Below are 18,263 nucleotides of genomic sequence, written 5' to 3' on the forward strand. Positions count from 1 at the left end.
AAGTTCATCCAGATGGGGAAGTTAAGGTTATGAGAATGGAATAACTTGACCAACTTCACAATTAAGAAAGCCTGGTAGGAGAATTCAAACCCAAGACTGTCTTTCACCAAGATCTCTTTTCTATTATACCTTCGTGCATGATAAATCAGGAATAAGGAAGAATAATCAGATCATATACTTTTGTTTAGTAAAATATCACAGATAAAAAATAGTCTTGATTGAATATAAAGATCAGAGATTGTATTCATCATTCATTCATTCACTCAATTATTCAATAGATAGCCCAGCCTATTGTTAAATCACAATGGCTCCATCAACAACTTTCACAAACACCTAGCAATTTTAAGTTAAAGTACACGGAGACACTTGGTACACAAGTCTTAAAAATTTTCTACTAGATTTTAAAGTCTTGATTTGGATGGTGGAAGCATAATGAGGGAGATTTTCAGCATATAAAGCCACTAGGGGGAGAAACCAGAGGGTCTACTCAGAAGATAATTTAAGTCACTGGCTGACATAGACACCACAGAGGCCCACTACTTGCCTGATACAAGGCTGTGAACTGTTAACTTAACCCCTTGATTTCCTGGGATCTAAAAAGGAGATTCCCCTCCAGTCCCTCACAAAAATAAATGCTCAGATTTCCTGCTACAGCTAGAAAAAAATCATCCTACCTCTAGTAACAGGATAGCAGCCAGAGTTCTCTCAGGTGTTATGGAATCTCACAGCTCATGGTGCTTGGCTCCTTGCGAATACTCCCCGGCTCAGTATTGCCAGAACGGAGCCAGAGGAAACAATGGGGCAGACTTACTTTGTGTCTCTCGTTTGGATATTCCACACTATGTCCTACGTGCAAAATCAAGAGGAAGGCAACTGCATTTTGTTAAAAAAAAAAAAAAAACAGAAAACCCAAACTTCAACCAAGTAAACATGAAGATCTAATTGGCTTTATTAAGCGAATCATGACTTGGGCTGCATCCCATCTAGCAAGTAGAGAGATACTCTGAGGAATTGTAGAAAATGGAAGGTTTTTATAAGCCGGAGGATGGGGCAAGGAAGTTATTTATAAAACAAAAGAAAGAATTGTTTTAAACCAAGACATCTTCTTTTGGGGGAAAGGAAAAGGCAGGGGTTTTTTTTATGCAGATGACCTCTTCTTCCTTTGGGGACTGGGGAGGACCACACAACAGATTACCTCCTTGGTGCTCACCAGAAAATTCCAGACTGGTAGATGAAGATTACATTTCTGGAGAAGGTCAAAACTGCAATTAGGTAAGGTATTAATTCTAGGTTTGGTATTACGGGCTTTAGCACAATGGAGGCCATTTTGGGCCTGTGATTTTCCCTGTAACAATTTCTTAATTGTATTTTCTCAGTATATTGATGCCATTGCCATGTAGGAAATAAATAAAAGTCTTGCTAAGATCAAGATATAACGTAAAATCTCACCTATATTCCCAATTCTCTTTATCCTTGAGTCTGGTTTCCTCAGTATTTATCATAGAGGGAGTACAGAAAACGAGTCTTTGTCATTTGGTCAATCACTCACATATTCATTACCTTTAATCTTAAAAAAATCTTACTAGATAACTATCAATTATTTTGAACTAATTGGTAGTCTTAAAAAATCTTACCAAACAATTATCAATTATTTTGAGCTCATCCTATGCACGATTCTGATCATAATATCCCACTGCTCAAAATCCATTGGTAATTCCCAAACGTTTAGAGAAGAAGGTCCAAAATCTTTTGCATTGCATTCAAAAACCTCCATAATCTAGTGCCTGGATATCTTTCTGCTAAGAGCTTTGCCCATCCATATTATCCCATTTTGAAGTGATTCTCTTTCCTAATCACATGTCCAATGCCAGCTTCAGGACTTTCCCTGATCACCATGGTTTCTTATAAATAATCATTCTTCATCTTAAGTTATATGAGAATCTCTATTAGGTAAAAAGTCTTGGAGCATATTATATGTATCTTCTTTACTTTTATATATTCCATTGGATTTTTCATAGTGTCTTATGTCTATAGTTTGTTTTGGCTTCTGTTTTGTTTTTTTAAAACATCATTACTCACTGATTTAAATTGAATCTAAATGTGTAGCTGGGTATGGGCATATAAAAGATGCTTAATATCTATTACTATTCATTGAACTGTAGAGGATGCAAAGAAAAATAAATTTCCTTTCCTTAAGGAACCCACCATCTACTTAGTGATAAGGGGAGTACATGGAAAAGAAGGAAGACTAAACAAAGTACAATGCCAAGTGGCCCACGGTTAGGGTGTAAAGAAATGGTACAGACATTATGTGTTACACAGGGCTCAGAAAATCTTAGAAACACGAAGAATTGGGGAAATAAATCTTAAAGGTGGAACTTGAGGTAAGCCTTAAAAGGTGAGTAAGGTATGAAAAAGTCAAGACTGAGACAAGGTGCCTTAGGTGGCTGGAAAATCCAGAGCAAATGCATTGTCAACTCATTTTCAGCCAAGGTATGGCAAATGACCACTATCTTGAAGACTCAACATGACAGTAAAACCATAACTCCCTCCCTCTCAGTCACTCTAGTCTGAAACTAGTCCATGATAACCATTAACTTGATGATCCATTGACTTTCACAAAATGCCAACCACTTCCTCTAACAATTATTTCTTCCTAGCCTCCACATTCTCTTATTAAAAAGTCTGCCTGTGCCCCATTCTCAGAAGTCAGTTCTCATCATACCTGCTGAGAGGTGGTGGGATACATGATACCAACACTCTGGCATTACTTGGTTAGAAGAGGGTTGGAGCCAAGTCAGGCCAAATATATGCTCTTTTCTGTGGACTCTTTAGGACTTTTGAACTGGCATTCCCTGTAGTGCTGGGTCAGGGATAACTATAGACCCACCAAAGGAGAGAAAGTAACTCTCCAGAGACAAAGAGAAGAACGAAGCAGGCATGCAAAGAGAAACAGAAACCACGTAACCTCAAAAACACAGAGAAGGTAACCGTTCTCATATCTCACTCCATATAGGCATATAGGAGGCCCTTGATTCTCTTGGAATTTGTGATATAGCTCACATATGCATTTCCTTTTGTTCCCCCATTTTAGTAATCATTCCAACACACCAAAGCCTGTAACCCTCTCTTCTTTCCACTGCCTTTTCAGTGTGCTTTAACCCTCTCAATTTTCTCTCATTTTCCTCTTGGCCCTGCTTAGAGCCCAAGATCAATCATTGAAAATTAATCCCTTGCTTATTTTCTCATCTCCTTACCTATGTCTAACTTTGTCCTACTCATTTTGTTGAAACTTCAACCCTAGTTAAGTCCAATTTTCCAGCTATTCCATGTCTAGTATCATGCAGCTAAAAGTAGCTAGAGAAAAACTCACTACATGCTGTCTGAATCTATTTTAATGTAGTGACCTCTGATTTCAAGTGGACCTTAATGCTGCCTGGCAATCTTACTACGTTTCCCTAGACCATGTACTCTTACATCTTACAACCTCATAAGATGATTTCATACTTTCTAGCTCCTGAAACCTCCAGTTATTTTTTCTCCCACCCTCCATCCTTACTGTGATCTTTTTTCCCACAACCTGAAAAAACAGAAACAACTACAAAAGAACTTCCACAAACTCCCCCCTCCACATCTCACACCTGTGCACGTGTTCTTTCTCCTTGTCAACATAGACGATATTTCTATAATCCTCTGTGTTAGATGTATATTTCTTTTGTATAATATATCCCATACTTTCTCAACACCTCAAGGTCTAATGGCTTGAGTTAACATATACTTATACAAATTTATATCTCCAGCTATTTTTCTGCCCTAAATTCCAGACTCATATATCTAATTCTCCTACTCAATATCATCACTTCAATGTCATAAAAAACAGTTTTGTTTCTTTCTCTTATAGTCTACATCCATTTTACCAGCAATATCTATCAGTTTACAAATCAAAACATAAACAGAACACTACAGCTCACCACTTCCCCCTGCTCTGAACTGCCATCTTTTCTTGCCTGGAATACTGTAATAGCTTCCTAACTTGTCTCACTCCTTATACTATTGCCTTCTGAAGTTTATTCTCAGCAGCCTCAACAATGATCTTTGTAAAATTTAAGTCAGATTACGACAATATTTGCCTTAAAATCCCCCAGTAATTCTCCACTATGCTCATAGTAAACGTCAATGTCTTTCTATTGACCTACAAGGTCTGTCATGACCCAGTCTTTGTCACTTCTCTGACCTCATTTCCTCCCACTCTCCTCCTCCACTTCCTCGACTCCAGCCACTCAGCCCTCTTGCTATTTCTGAATCATATCAGGCATTCATCTACCTCATGGACTTAGAATTTGCTTTACTGTCTGCCTAGAATTACCTTCCCCTAGATATACACTTGGATCACCCCCTCACCTTCTACAGGTCTTTGCTCAAATGTCTTTTCTCAGAGACTACGTACTGCTTATGCTCCCTGTTGAAATACTTCCTGAATTATCAGTAGGTTGAACAACCATCCTTGTCTGCCTTAGACTACAGTGATTTTAGCATTCAAAGTCTTATATGTCAGTAACTCCCTCAGTTCCAGGCAACCTGGGCAGTTGGCCACCCTAATAGTGGTCACTGTCATCATCCATGACCTATTCTCTTCCCTTGCTTTATTTTTCTCCCTAGTACATTTCACCACCTTATGTACCACATATTTAATTTATTTGTTATATTTATTTGCCTCCTCCTTCCATTCTTTCACTGTAATCTCCATGAGGGTGGGGATTTTAGTATGCTTTGTTTCTTTTTTGTATTCCCTGCCACCTAGAATAGTGCCTATAGTAGGCGCTCCTTAAATAATAGTTGAGTGAATAAATCAATAACTGAATAAAAGAAGAAATAGTTCCCATAATTCCTTGTGTTTGGTAAAGTTAGCTTGGTTAGATTTCTCTCTCTTACAACTCAATGAACTGGAAGACTCTACTGACTCACTCTTTGAGGCCAGACTCTAAATTGGTTCTTGTGTCTGTGCTATTGATGTCAAATTTCTCTTTCTGCATCAAATTTCTCTTCAGCTTTGGTTCAGTTTACTCTGCGCTTTTCTCTATGGAGAGATTCTTCATCACATAACCAAGAGCTAAGAGATCACATGGCAGGGGGTAGAAGAGCTTTACTGAAACATATGGAAAAAAGAGGGGGTGGGTTTCAGTCCAAGATGGCGACATAGGAGCTCCTGAAATCATCTCCTCTCATGGACATATCAAATCTACAGCTATACACAGAGCAATTCCCTCTGAAAGAAATTCAGAAAATGGCTGAGTGACTCCTACATATTAGGCAAATGAGAAAAAGCCCACATCAACACTGGTAGGAGGGGCTGAGACACAATTTCACCATAAATCCCATTCCTGGCATGATGACATGCAATTGGGAGGGAGCTCATAACTCCCAGCTTCTCCCTGAGGAGTGAAAAGTTTGGACCCAACAAGTCTTCTACCTGAGGGATAAGCCTCCAAAACACCTAGTTCTGAAAGCCAGTGAGGTTTGCTTCCACGAAATCCACCAAACTATAACAAACAAAGAAACAGTTTTAGTGGGCTTGTAAGGACTGCCCTGGCTGTCCCCCAAGGGCTCAGATCAGAGACAGTAGACAGAAATACCAAGCTCCCAGTCTTTTCCTGAAAGATGCTTATTTGCATATCTTAAAAAAGCTGCAGTCTGAGGGCCAGGCTTCTAATTTAACATACATCTAGGGGCAGACTGCGATCCTCTCCAGAGACCTGGGAGGCCTGCAGGTGCCATCTCTAAGTTGTTACTTTGGCCAGCTCCAGGTAGCCGGGGTCAGTGTGTCCCTGGAAAGAGCTTGTGTACACATCTGGTACCCTGGTTGCAGCTGCCATTCAAGGGACATACCTTTTGATCATCTGGCTCTGGTGGCCAGTGGGGCTTAAGTTCCCAGTCCCACAGGACTGTAGCAAGCAAATACTTCTTAAATAGCTATGCCCCCAGGGCTCAGTGTTGAGGGAGCAGAAAGAAAAGCCCATCTCCCAGTCTTTCCCTTAAGAAGCCTATTTGCATACTTCAACAGCAGCTGCCTGAGGGTCAGGCTTCTGTTTTAACACACATCTAGGGATGACTTGCAATCTCTTCTGGAGACCAGGCAGGCTAGTGTGTACCATCACTGCATTTTCCCTCTGGCTCTCTTCAGGTCACCAATGTCTACCTGGAACGAGCTTATACACAAATCTGTGCCCCTGCTTTTATGAATACCACCCAGGAGATGCACTCCTAAGTCACCTGACTCTGATGACCAGTGGGTTTGTCTTTGTGGGTCCCACAGAACTGTAGCAAATAGAGAAACCGGTCTTATCCGGCTATACTCCCAGGGCTCAGCACAGAGGGAACAGACAGAAACATCCAGCTCCCAATCTTTCCCTGAAAAAGGTTTATTTGCATATGTTAAAAGTTTCTCCCTGAGGTACCAGCTTCCAATCAGCCTGCACCTAGGTGATAACTGAGATCCCTCACTTTTGGGACGCTGAAATGTCTTGGTTCACTCTCAACTACTGGGAACCACTAAGGACAAAAAGGCTGCTTGGGCAATTACAAAGGTTTAAGAGACAACCAAGAGCTAGGGCCAGGCTGAACAACCTTAATGAAATGGAGATGGGGATTTACCTGACAAAGAGTTCATATGGTCATAAAAATGCTCACCAAAGTCAGGAGAACAATGTATAAACACAGTGAGATTTTCAACAAAGAGAGAGAAAATATAAGAAAGTACCAAACAGAAATCATACAGCTGAAGAATACAATAGCTGAACTGAAAAATTCAATAAAATTGTTCAACAACAGACTAGATCAAGTGGAAGAAAGGATCAGCCAACTCAAAGATAGGGCAGTGGAAATCATTCAATCAAAAGAAAAAAAAGAAAAAAAGAATGAAAAGATACTTAAGGAATTTACGGGACACCATCAAGTGGACCAGTATTCACATTATAGGAAAGAGAAAAGTGAGAAAAATTTTAGGATTGTTTTTCTTCTATTTCTGTGAAAAATATCATTGGAATTTTGATACGGATTGTATTGAATCTGTAGATTGCTTTTGTTGACGTAAATAATCCATAATCAATCTATAAATCAAGATTGGGGTGAGTTTATTATGAGCCAACATTTGAGGACCGTGGCCCGGGACCTTACCTCCCTAAGGAAGGAAGGGCACCAAAGAAGTGGGGTGTACAGAGTGATTATATACCATCAAAGAACATGTATTACATCGGATTGCAATGCCTCTTTTGCAATGGTCACAAGATCGCCCTGCCAGATTGCCCTGCCAGAATAGCTATTGATGGACACAGTAGGGAGCAGGTCTGCTGTTTCGATGGGCCTGGCTGGTGTCAGGTCTGTTGTCTTGAGCTGGGTGGTCACAGGATGAGTGCAGCAGTCAAATCCTAGCCTAGGGAGAAATGCTTATCCTTAAGGAAATGTCAATGTGGGGGAAGTTGCATCCTTATCTTAAGGGCATTTACTCTTCTCTTTGGGACATGCCAAAGCAGATACACGATGCAGGTGACAGGACCTTTTGGAAAAACAAACCCAGGCCAAATTAGTTTTACCCCAAATGGCTTCCTCATGTGCTCCAATATATCCTATTGGTTGCCATTTATTTATCACTTTGGATAGCACAGACGTTTTAACAATATTAATTCTTCTAAGCAATCTTGAGAAAGAAGATCAAAGCTGAAGGCATTGTGCTTCCTGATTTCAAACTATATTACAAAGATATAGTAATCAGAACAGTATGGTATAAGCATAAAAACAGACACATAGATCAAGGGAACAGAATAGAGACCAGAAATATGCCCATGTATATACGGTCAATTAATTTATTATGAAGGAGTCAATAATATACAATGGAGAAACAATAGTTTCTTCCATAAACGGTGTTAGGAAAACTGAGTAGCTAAAAACAAAAGAATGAAATTGGACCCCTATATTAAACCATACACAAAAATCAACTTAAAATGGATTAAAGACCCAACCATAACACCTGAAACATTAAAATTCCTAGAAGAAAACATAAAGGGTAAGCTCCTGGACAGGGGTCTTAGTAGTGACTTTTTGGATTTGACACCAAAAGCAAAGGCAACAAAAGAAAAAAAAAATAAATGGGACTACATCAAAATAAAAAGCTTCTGCACAGCAAAGGAAGCCATCAACAAAATGAAAAGGCAGTCTGTGGAACGGGAGAACATATTTGCAAATCATATATCCGATAAAGGGTTAATATCCAAAATACATAAAGAACTCATACAACTCAACAGCCAACACACAAACAATTGGATTAAAAAATGGGCAGAGGATCTGAATAGACATTCTTCCAAAGACATACAAACGGCCAAGAGATACATGAAAAATGTTCGACATCACTAATTGTTAGGGAAATGCAAAGCAAAACCATGATGAGATATCACCTCACACTCATTAGGATGGCTATCACCAAAAAGACAAGAGATGTTGGCGAAGATGTAGAGAAAAGGGAACCCTTATGCATTGCTGGTGGGAATATAAATTGGTGCAGCCACTATGGAAAACAGCATGGAGGTTCCTCAAAAAATTAAAAATAGAACTACCATGTGATTCAGCAATTCCACTTCTGGGTCTATATCTGAAGGGAACAAAATAACTATCTTGAATAGATACCTGCACTCTCATATTCATTCCAGCATTATATACAATAGCCAAGGCATGGAAACAATGTAAGCATCCACTGATGGATGAATTGATAAAGATAATATGGTTTATATATTATTATTCAGCTATAAAAAAGAAGGAAATCCTGCCAATTACAACCAAATGGATGGGCCTTGAGGGTGTTATGCTAACTGAAATAAGTCAGACAGAGAAAGACAAATACTGCATGAGCTCCCTTATATGTAGAATCTTAAAAAACCCAAACTCATAGATATAGAGAACAGATTGGTAGTTGCCAGAAGTAGGGCATGGTGAGTGCACAAAATGGGTGAATGTGGTCAAAAGTTATAAACTTTCAGTTATAAGTAAGTCTTGGGGTGTTAATGTACAGCATGGTGACTATGGTTAGCAGTGCTCTATTGTATATTTGAAGGTTGCTAAGAAAGTAGATCTTAAAAGTTCTCATTACAAGAAAAAAATTGTAACTATGTGTGGTGATGAATGTTAACTAAACTTATTGTGTTTGTTATTTCACTATACATATATATATATCAAATCATTATGATGTATACCTAAAACTAATACAATGTTATATGTCAATTATATCTCAATAAAATTGGGGGAAAAAAAGGGAGAGGGAGACTGAATTGTGTCCTCCAAAAATTCCTATATTGAAGCTCTAACTTCCAGTATCTCAGAATGGAACTATATTTAGAGATAGGGCCTTTAAAGAGGTAACTAAGGTAAAATGAAATCATATGAGTGGGCCCTAATCCAATATGACTGATATCTTTTAAGAAGAGATTAGGACACAGACAGTCACAGAGGGAAGACTATGTGAAGACACTAGAAGAAGAAGGCTATCCAAAAGCCAAGAGAGGACATAGTAGAACCCAACCCAGCCAACACCTTGATCTTGAACTTGTAGCCTCCAGAAATGTGAGAAAATAAATTTCTGTTGTTTAAGCTACGCACTCTGCGGTAATTTGTTATGGCAGCCCTAGCAAACTAATACAGGGACTTAATTAGGAACAGTGTGGCCTGGAAGAGATTTAAGTATACAGGTTTAATAATAGAAAAATTCAAGGCTAAATCCTATTAGTGACATTTCACACTTTGATATGCAGAAGCCCCCAAACAGTCTGTCCTGAATATACATATATATACATACACAAAGCATAATTTGGCTTGTAGACTAAGAGATGTGACATTTGAAGAACTGGTTCAAGTCCTGGTTCTGTTTTCTTAATTTATGACCTTTAAGAGCCAATAATCTATCCTTACCATCATTTCTTTTTCCTTCATTAAATATGAATACTACCACATTTCACTACAAATTTTCAAGATTGTTGAGAATATCAGATGCGGTACTTAATAAAAAAGGACTTAATATTAGCATTATGATTAATAATGACAATAATAGTTTATGAATTTATATTTATGAATATTATTTATGAATTTATGAATGTACTTTTTATTATTGATTCAAGTGTCACTTAAAATGAAATTCTATAGCAATGTTTGATTAATAATAACACTGATGTGTTAATGAATAATTTGTTTTGTTTGGAAGCATCTAAATTAATTGTATTCAGGTATTATCTCTAGCTCACTACTCATTAATAATAGGAGAATGATTTAAATGTTTTATTTATACATCTAGTAAATTAACTTCCCTGTAAGTGTGTGGCAATTTGAATTTGGGGGATAGAAAATCAAAAGAACAGAGTTCTAATAGGCATACCTAGTCAGTTCAGTTCTAATTTGATGAAGGCCGATCAATTTGATGGTTGTGGCTTTAAACTTCTTTAATGGACATAAACATACATTCTACCTTCCCCCAAGTTTCTTTATAGATCTCCAGTTGTTATTGTATTCATTTTACGATATAAAGAACAGAAGACTGAAGAACAGAAGAGTTTAGTCATTTGTGTACCTCGGTCCCCCTGTTAGAGTCTAAATCCCAGTTTTGTTTCCTTACCAATAAAATAATTCTAAAAACTATTTGCTTTGGAGTTTTCTTTCAAACTTTCTCTGTGTTTTTCTATTGATATTTATTACGTTATTTCCTTTTTGTTTATCTCATCTTTCTTGTATTACCCAACTAGATTCCAATATCTGCTCCTATTACTAAACTCATACTAAGTGGACGAGAAGCAAAGAGCTTTACTAATATACAAGGAAACAGAAGTTCAGAGTGTGGAAGGAAAGAGAAATTAAGAATCTAGAATGTGCCAGGTACTAAGTTATGTTCTTTACGTGGATTATGCCATCCATACTTCTAAAAGAACCACTGAGTAGCTGTCTCTTTCATCTACTTGTCCTCTGCCTCCCAGAAAGTAAGGTTCAGAGGAGGTAAAAAGTAGTAAGAGATTTTAATCAGGTCAAGGTGATACCTAAGTCTATATTCTCTGTACTACATCAAATTGTCCCTCAAGTAAAATGTTACCATATTACATCTATCCTAGTTTCTTGTGTGCAGCATGTACCCCAAAGGGAACTCCTTATTAAGCCTTTAAGTCTTTCCAACTCAACATTCTCTCAGAAGAGATTAGTTATTCCGGGCTCCTTGGTGCTCCCTTCTCTCTAATCTCCCCTGCTGAGGCCTCTGAAGTTAGCCTCACACATCTGTATGTTTCCACTAGTAAACCTCTTATCTCTTTTGATCTGTAGCATCACATCCTCAGGGCAAGCTTTGAGGATCCATTCAACTATTCCCTACGCACTATAAAATAATCATTTATACCACTTTCTTTCTTCTCTTATATTTAACCAATCCTTTGCTTTTAATTAAAAAGTATATGTCAGTACCTTGGGTTACCTAATCATCTCTATTATCTTTACATTCCAATCAATCCTTGAGCAAAATCATCAATATTCACCTGAACCCAAATAAATCACTAGTTTGTAAAATATGAGGCTCTATTTTTGACATTTTTCCCCTTTTTGTCCACAGGATTCCATCATTGCAATTGTGTTTTGAGTAGCTTTATATCTCTTTACCCTAAAAGCATCTCATTATCTCCTTCACTCATCATACACATCAGAGATTTTTTTTTTTAAACTGCAAAATAAGGAAAAATACAGCCTTCTAAATAACAATGATGTTTTGATTCTAGAGAGAAATTCACTTAGTGCATTTAAGTTTCAAAGACATGTTAAGCAACCTCTTGGCCTTGAGGAACTCAAAGTCTAGTGTGAAAGACAAACCATTACAGCAGAGTATGGGGAGGAAAGAGACTAGTTATCACAGACAATTTGCCATAGGAGCACAGTGGGGGAATGAATAACTCACCTGGATCATTCTTAAGAGACTTCAGAGAAATGATGCTTTAGTGCCACCATGAAAGATAAATAAGAAGCATAAAAAAAAGTCAGAAACTAAGTCATAAAAAGCTGACTTAGCTCAAACTGATCTGGCCTATGGCACAAGGACTCTGGTAGATGAGGAAAAGTAACAGGTTTGGATTCAGAAAACCTGAGGTAGAATTACACCTCCATTAATTGCTGTGGGACCCGTGAGAACTTTGAAAAATTACTTAATCCATAAGCCATGATTTTTGCATTTTTAAAAGAGTAATCCTTTCTACTTCATCGAGTTGATCTGAGGATTAATCAGGGACATTTATATTAAATTCTCAACATATAGTGATACTCATTCAAAGTTACAGTCTTTTCTCTACAACCAAATGCAATGAACAGCTTCCCTGAAGTAAAAAGAAAGACACCAGAAGTAAGAAATCATTCAGTTCTGAGTCTTCTATTGACTTGCAGTGCAGTGTCATAACAGAGCAAGAGTTTGGCAGTGACTACATGGATAAAGATTGGGAATCTGGACTCTTTCACTTATTAGCTGAGTGACTCTGGGCAAGTCATGCATCCTCTCTAAAACCCTCAGTTTCTCATCTATTAAGTGAGACTCCTGATATAATTGTCATCAGTATTACTACTATTATGAGAGAATATGTATAGGTAAAGTCAAGCACAAAGAAATCCTTCCCTTCTATCTGCAAATATTCTCTGCCTAACTTTTGACCACTTCACTTCGGTTTCCCTTTTGTGTGGTTGCAGAAATCAACCTCCCTCCCTTTCAGCATGTCACCGTCTTCCTTAATGCATTTAGATAAATTCCAAGAAAGGTTTGTTTGGCCCACCACCTTCTAGCTTTCACCCACTCACCACTTATGTTTGATCCTCTTGTGCATTGGAACTAACAACTGATTTATCACACATGCTACCATTAGATTGAGACAAGATCAGCAGGGCAAGGACTGTATACATTTGTTGGGTTCTATAAATCAATATGCTAGTTCAGTATCCCAAATAAAAAGGCTATACATGGTTTTTTCAAGACAAAATGAAAATATAGTCAGATGTAGTTTCTATTTGAATCTGCTCCTAAACTCCATGAATTGTTGCTTGGCTAAATTTGTTCATGCCTGGAGGGAGACAATAATACTCCACTAATTCATGATTTAAACAAGTGCAAGTCTTCCTTTGAGCCAAATTCTCCAATTATGATGTAGGGATAATGATGCCATGAGGTCCTCAAAAGGCAGGGCTATGTCTTATATATATTTATGTCACCATAACCCAGCAGATAGATGAACATGGGTGGCACATACAGAGGTAAAATAACATTTACTAAATTAATTGTATATACCTTGGGATAGCTCCAAGGAATGACTAATAAAAATAATACTATCCAACATTAGTTAAAAGTGTACAAAATGCTAGACACTATGCTAAGTACTTTACATTTATTTTCTCAAACCATTAAATAATTTTTTGAGGTAGGTACTACAGTTGCCCCTCCCTGTCTGCAACTTCCTCATCTGCAGATTCAACCAACCTCAGATTTGGTCGAATCCGCCAATGCGGAACCCGTGGATACGGAACCTCGGACACGAAACTGTGGATACTGAGGGCTGACTAAGGGTCTTGAGCGTCCACGGGTTTTGGTATCTCTAGGGGTTCCGGGAATAAATTTCCCTCAGTTACGAGGGACAACTGTATTATTATCACCATTTTATAGATTTAAAAATAGTTTTAAATAGTCTAGTGACTTGCCCAAGGTCACATAGTAAGTGTCAGAGTTAAGATCTAAACCAAAAACTGTTAAAAAAGAAACTTCAGTTTTTAATCACAATGCTAAATGGAAAATGTTATAATAGAACTTAATTATTAATGCCCAAATTTAGAGCTCCATCCTAGACTTCTCCCTTGAATTTCAGATTCACATATTTAATTATCTATACATCATTGCCACTTGCATATTTAAAAAACATCTCAAAATAATATGTCCCAAAATGAACATTTGCTATTCCCCACATCCATCCTACTCTTCCTTCAGTATATGGCACTCCATTCCCCTCATTGTTCAGGAACAAAATGCAGATGTGTCATTTCCTCTCTCATCCCATATCCAAGTCATCAGTATCTCCAAATGCTTGCATCTTCAAAATATTTCCTAATTTTAACCACTTCTCATCACCTCCACCATTACTGCCCGAGTGCAAGAAACAGTGGAAGTACAAACAAGCAAACAAAAAAGTTACCCAAAGGGAGAGGAGGGATCAGCAATGGAAACAAAAGTCCTCTAAATATACCTTGTTATATAGTTTCGACTTTGGAATAATCAAAAGGTAACACAATTTCAAAAATAAAATTAAACTGAAAGATAAAAAAGCAATCCCTAAAAGTGAGAGTGAACAGAAATGAATGAACCTAAATATATATGAAGTTGGTGACATAACTCTATATTTTTTCAAGTGACTTTAAATCACAATATTTTGACCAATCATGCAAAATGGAATACAATTAAAGAACAAATAGAGCTGGGAAGGAATCTTAAGCTTCACTCAATAGTCTTATTTTGAGTGCTGATATTAGTATTGTTATTTTGAAATTATTTTATACATTATAGGATAAATAAAATTAGGTAATTATTTAATATCATTTGGAACCAGTATTTCCTGGTTAAGAGAAAAGAGTTCTAAGTATAAAATAAGTAAAATTCAACTATTTTGCCTTTCATTTAGATATACCAATATGAATTCTGATTCCTTCCCCCCAAATACTTATTCTGTAGTTCTAGCCATTGAAAATACCTAGAAGTAATAATGAAGCATTAGCAATGAATATATCTACTGCTCTGATAGTTGTCTCCATCATTCCTCACTAAAAGGAATTCAGTTTCTTGGGAGGATTGGCTAATTCCAGGGTGGGGCAGGAAATGTAGAAGATGAGAAGGAGCCAGAAAGCAAACAAGCTTTCAAAGAAGAACCAGGTTGTGTCAAACCAGCAAAAGTAAATATTCTAACTAAAGGGGTTCTCATTGGACAAAACTGAGAAAATCTGAGCATCAAAAACAGTAATTACTACAATAGATTGAAGCATATTGAATATATAAAATCCATGAATTTATATTGATATTCAAAAGAGAGAGATACAGAGAGAAAGAGAGACCATTGCTGGTAAGTAGGACACAAAATTCTTTCTCTGAAAATGGCCGTTCAAGAGAAAGACTTTGACATGTATCTTGCCTTTCCTGTGCAAACTGTATTTAAAGGGAACAATAGTACTTGTTATTTAGAGAAAATTCTTTTATATGTAATTCTAGCTGATAAATATGGAAAGACTGACATAAATAGAAAATTGTCATTTAGTAAACCCTAATGAAATAATTGATTCAGGCAAAAATCATCAATGGATTATAAGATGAAATATTGATGGAGGATTTTACAATGAAGGGATAAGGCTGTCACCACCTGAACACACAGATCAATCTTAGCCTCACTAATAGTGGGACAACTCTGTGCCTCATGCTGTGATGCAAGCTGAAGTACATAGCCTCATTCTTTTGGAAAAAATTCCAAACAGGACTTCTCAGCTAACTTCTAGTTTACAAAAATGGTAAATAAAAGAGAGAGAGAGAGAGAAAGGAGAAACAAATTAAGTGACACCACAAAGAAGCAATAGACAAATCTTTCCTGTGAGATATTCTATAGAAAAAGTGACCGGATGCATTCAACAAATCAATGGCATGGTGAAAACAGGGTGGTGGTGGGAAAGAGAGGCACTGTTCCAAATTAAAGGAGATTTAAGAGAAATGATAATCAAATATGATGTGTGTAATGAGTTTGAAATCTCAATCCAATATGGTAGCTGTAGGAGGCCATGTTTAAAAGAGAAATTTAAATGTAGACTGAATAGTACATATACTGAGGAAATAGTAATTTTGTTGAGTAGAATAACAGCCCCATGGCTTAGCGGTTAAGTGCGTGCGCTCTGCTGCTGGCCGCCCAGGTTTGGATCCTGGGCGTGCACCGACGCCCCGCTTCTCTGGCCATGCTGAGGCCGCGGCCCATATACAGCAACTAGAAGGATGTGGGCTATGACATACAACTATCTACTGGTGCTTTGGGGGGAAAAAATAAATAAATAAAATCTTAAAAAAAAAAATAGCCTCTAGAGTTATATAATCAGCAAGCAGAAGTGATATAATAGGAGATCTGGGATTTGCATTTATTTCAGAAATAAATAAATAAATAAACACCAAAAATGAGATGGATAGATAAAATTGTGAGCATGGTAACTTCTTAATGATTATTGAATATGAGTAATGGTTATGTCAGTGTTCAATATACTATTCTCTCCACTTTTGTGTGTATTTGAATGCTTTCTTAGAAAATACATAATAAAATTTCATATTATTAAATATTAGATCACGTTATCCACTTGCCCAACACCCTGCAATGACCTTGTGTTAGGATAAAAAAGAAATCTAAAGTCCTTACTAGTTCTTATATTACCTGGCCCCTGGCTTCCTTCCCAACCTCATCTCCCACACTTCTTCACTCACTTCCTCTGCTCCAGGAAACTTAGTTTCCTTGTTTTCTTCAAATACAACTGAGCATAGCTCCAATGTAGGTCTTTTTCATACTTTTCTTTCTTTTTTTTTTTTTTTGGTGAGGAAGTTTGGCCCTAAGCTAATATCTGTTGCCAATCTTTCTCTTTTCGCTTGAGAAAGATTGTCCCTGAGCTAACATCTGTGCCAATCTTTCCTCTATTTTGTATGTGGGATGCTGCCACAGCATGGCTTGATGAGTGGTGTGTAGGTCTGCACCCAGGATCTGAACCTGCAAACCCCAGGCCACTGAAGTGGAGCATGCAGACTTAACCACTATGCCACCAGGTCGGACCACACACTTTTCTTTCTTAAATGCTCTTCCCCTAGTGCATGAACTACACTAAAGGAGAAGTTGAAAAACATTTAAATATGTTTAAATGAAATTGGTAGCAGATTTTTTTTAAGTAACATACACGGGATTTGATAGGCGATTCCCAGAAGACCCTAAGTCCACTTTCTTCCTTGTTCATTTTTTTCTGTCCTTCTTTGTCTCTTAGCCCCAAGGCCATTGTAATCCTTGTTGATTTCTTTCTGTCCTTCATTGTCTCTAAGCCCCAAGGAGTGATGCTCCTTCTTCTCTTTAAAAGAACTGAATCACTAACCAGATGTTTTTTTTTTTGATGAGAAAGATTTGCTATGAGCTAACATCTGTTGCCAATCTTCCTCTTTTTTTCTTGCTTGAGGAAGATTAGCCGTGAGCTAATGTCTGTGCCGATCTTCCTCCACTTTGTATGTGGGTCACTGCCATAGCATGGCTTGACGAGTGGTGTAGGTCCATGCCTGGTTCTGCACCCAGGATCTGAACCTGCGAACCCCAGGCCACTGAAGTGGAGTGTGCTGGACTTAACCATTATGCCACAGGGCCAGCCCCATTAACCAGATTTTTTTAAAAAGCTCAGATATGGTTAGGAATAGAAAAGTTCATATATTTTTGCCAGTGACATAAAAATAACTGTCATCCAAAAAACCAAGTTAACATCTTGAGAAAATAGGCATTGCCTATTCTTGGGTTTTTGGTATTCTAACAAAAAATTCTGACATACTTTCAAATATATTTTAAACAAAGACAACAGCAAATGTTTTGAGCCCTTGACTCAGTGCATGTCCCTAAATGCACACCATTCAGAGGGATACAGTTATCTATGCCAGTGCAGCTGGGAAATTGGACCTACAACATATAGTGCTCTCCAAGAAATGAAAAGATATTGGAATTAAAATTGTGTGTCGCATTTAGAAGCTGTATCTTAAATACCCTAATAACTCTTGAAATAGATCGACTAGAAAGCTCATATAGCAATGAGTGTGCAAACATGAGCTCCCAGTTCCAACTGCTTGTAGGGTCTGATATTCCATATAGCATTATGATTGCTTTGCATTTCTCCTCATTTGCCACATGCCCTATAAATCAATAGAAGAGATTTGCTATAACAGGGGTTAAAGAACTTGCTCTTACTGATTGAATTACTCTATGAGAATCTACCCCTTTAAACTATTATAAAAGCAAGTTAATAACATTGACTAAATGACAACTGAATATGAGGCAACTTTGTGATTCATATTATTATAATTCACTGTTCTTTTGGGAAAAATGCTTTTCAGCTCTTCTTTTATATTCTTTGAGAAGATAATACATTTTCTTAAATTAAAATGAATGAAACATGTAGCTGTGACACTTCTCTCTCAT

Source organism: Ceratotherium simum, chromosome 7 (assembly GCF_057802395.1).
Source record: "Ceratotherium simum simum isolate JZ-2026a chromosome 7, ASM5780239v1, whole genome shotgun sequence".
In the NCBI taxonomy this organism is placed as follows: domain Eukaryota; kingdom Metazoa; phylum Chordata; class Mammalia; order Perissodactyla; family Rhinocerotidae; genus Ceratotherium; species Ceratotherium simum.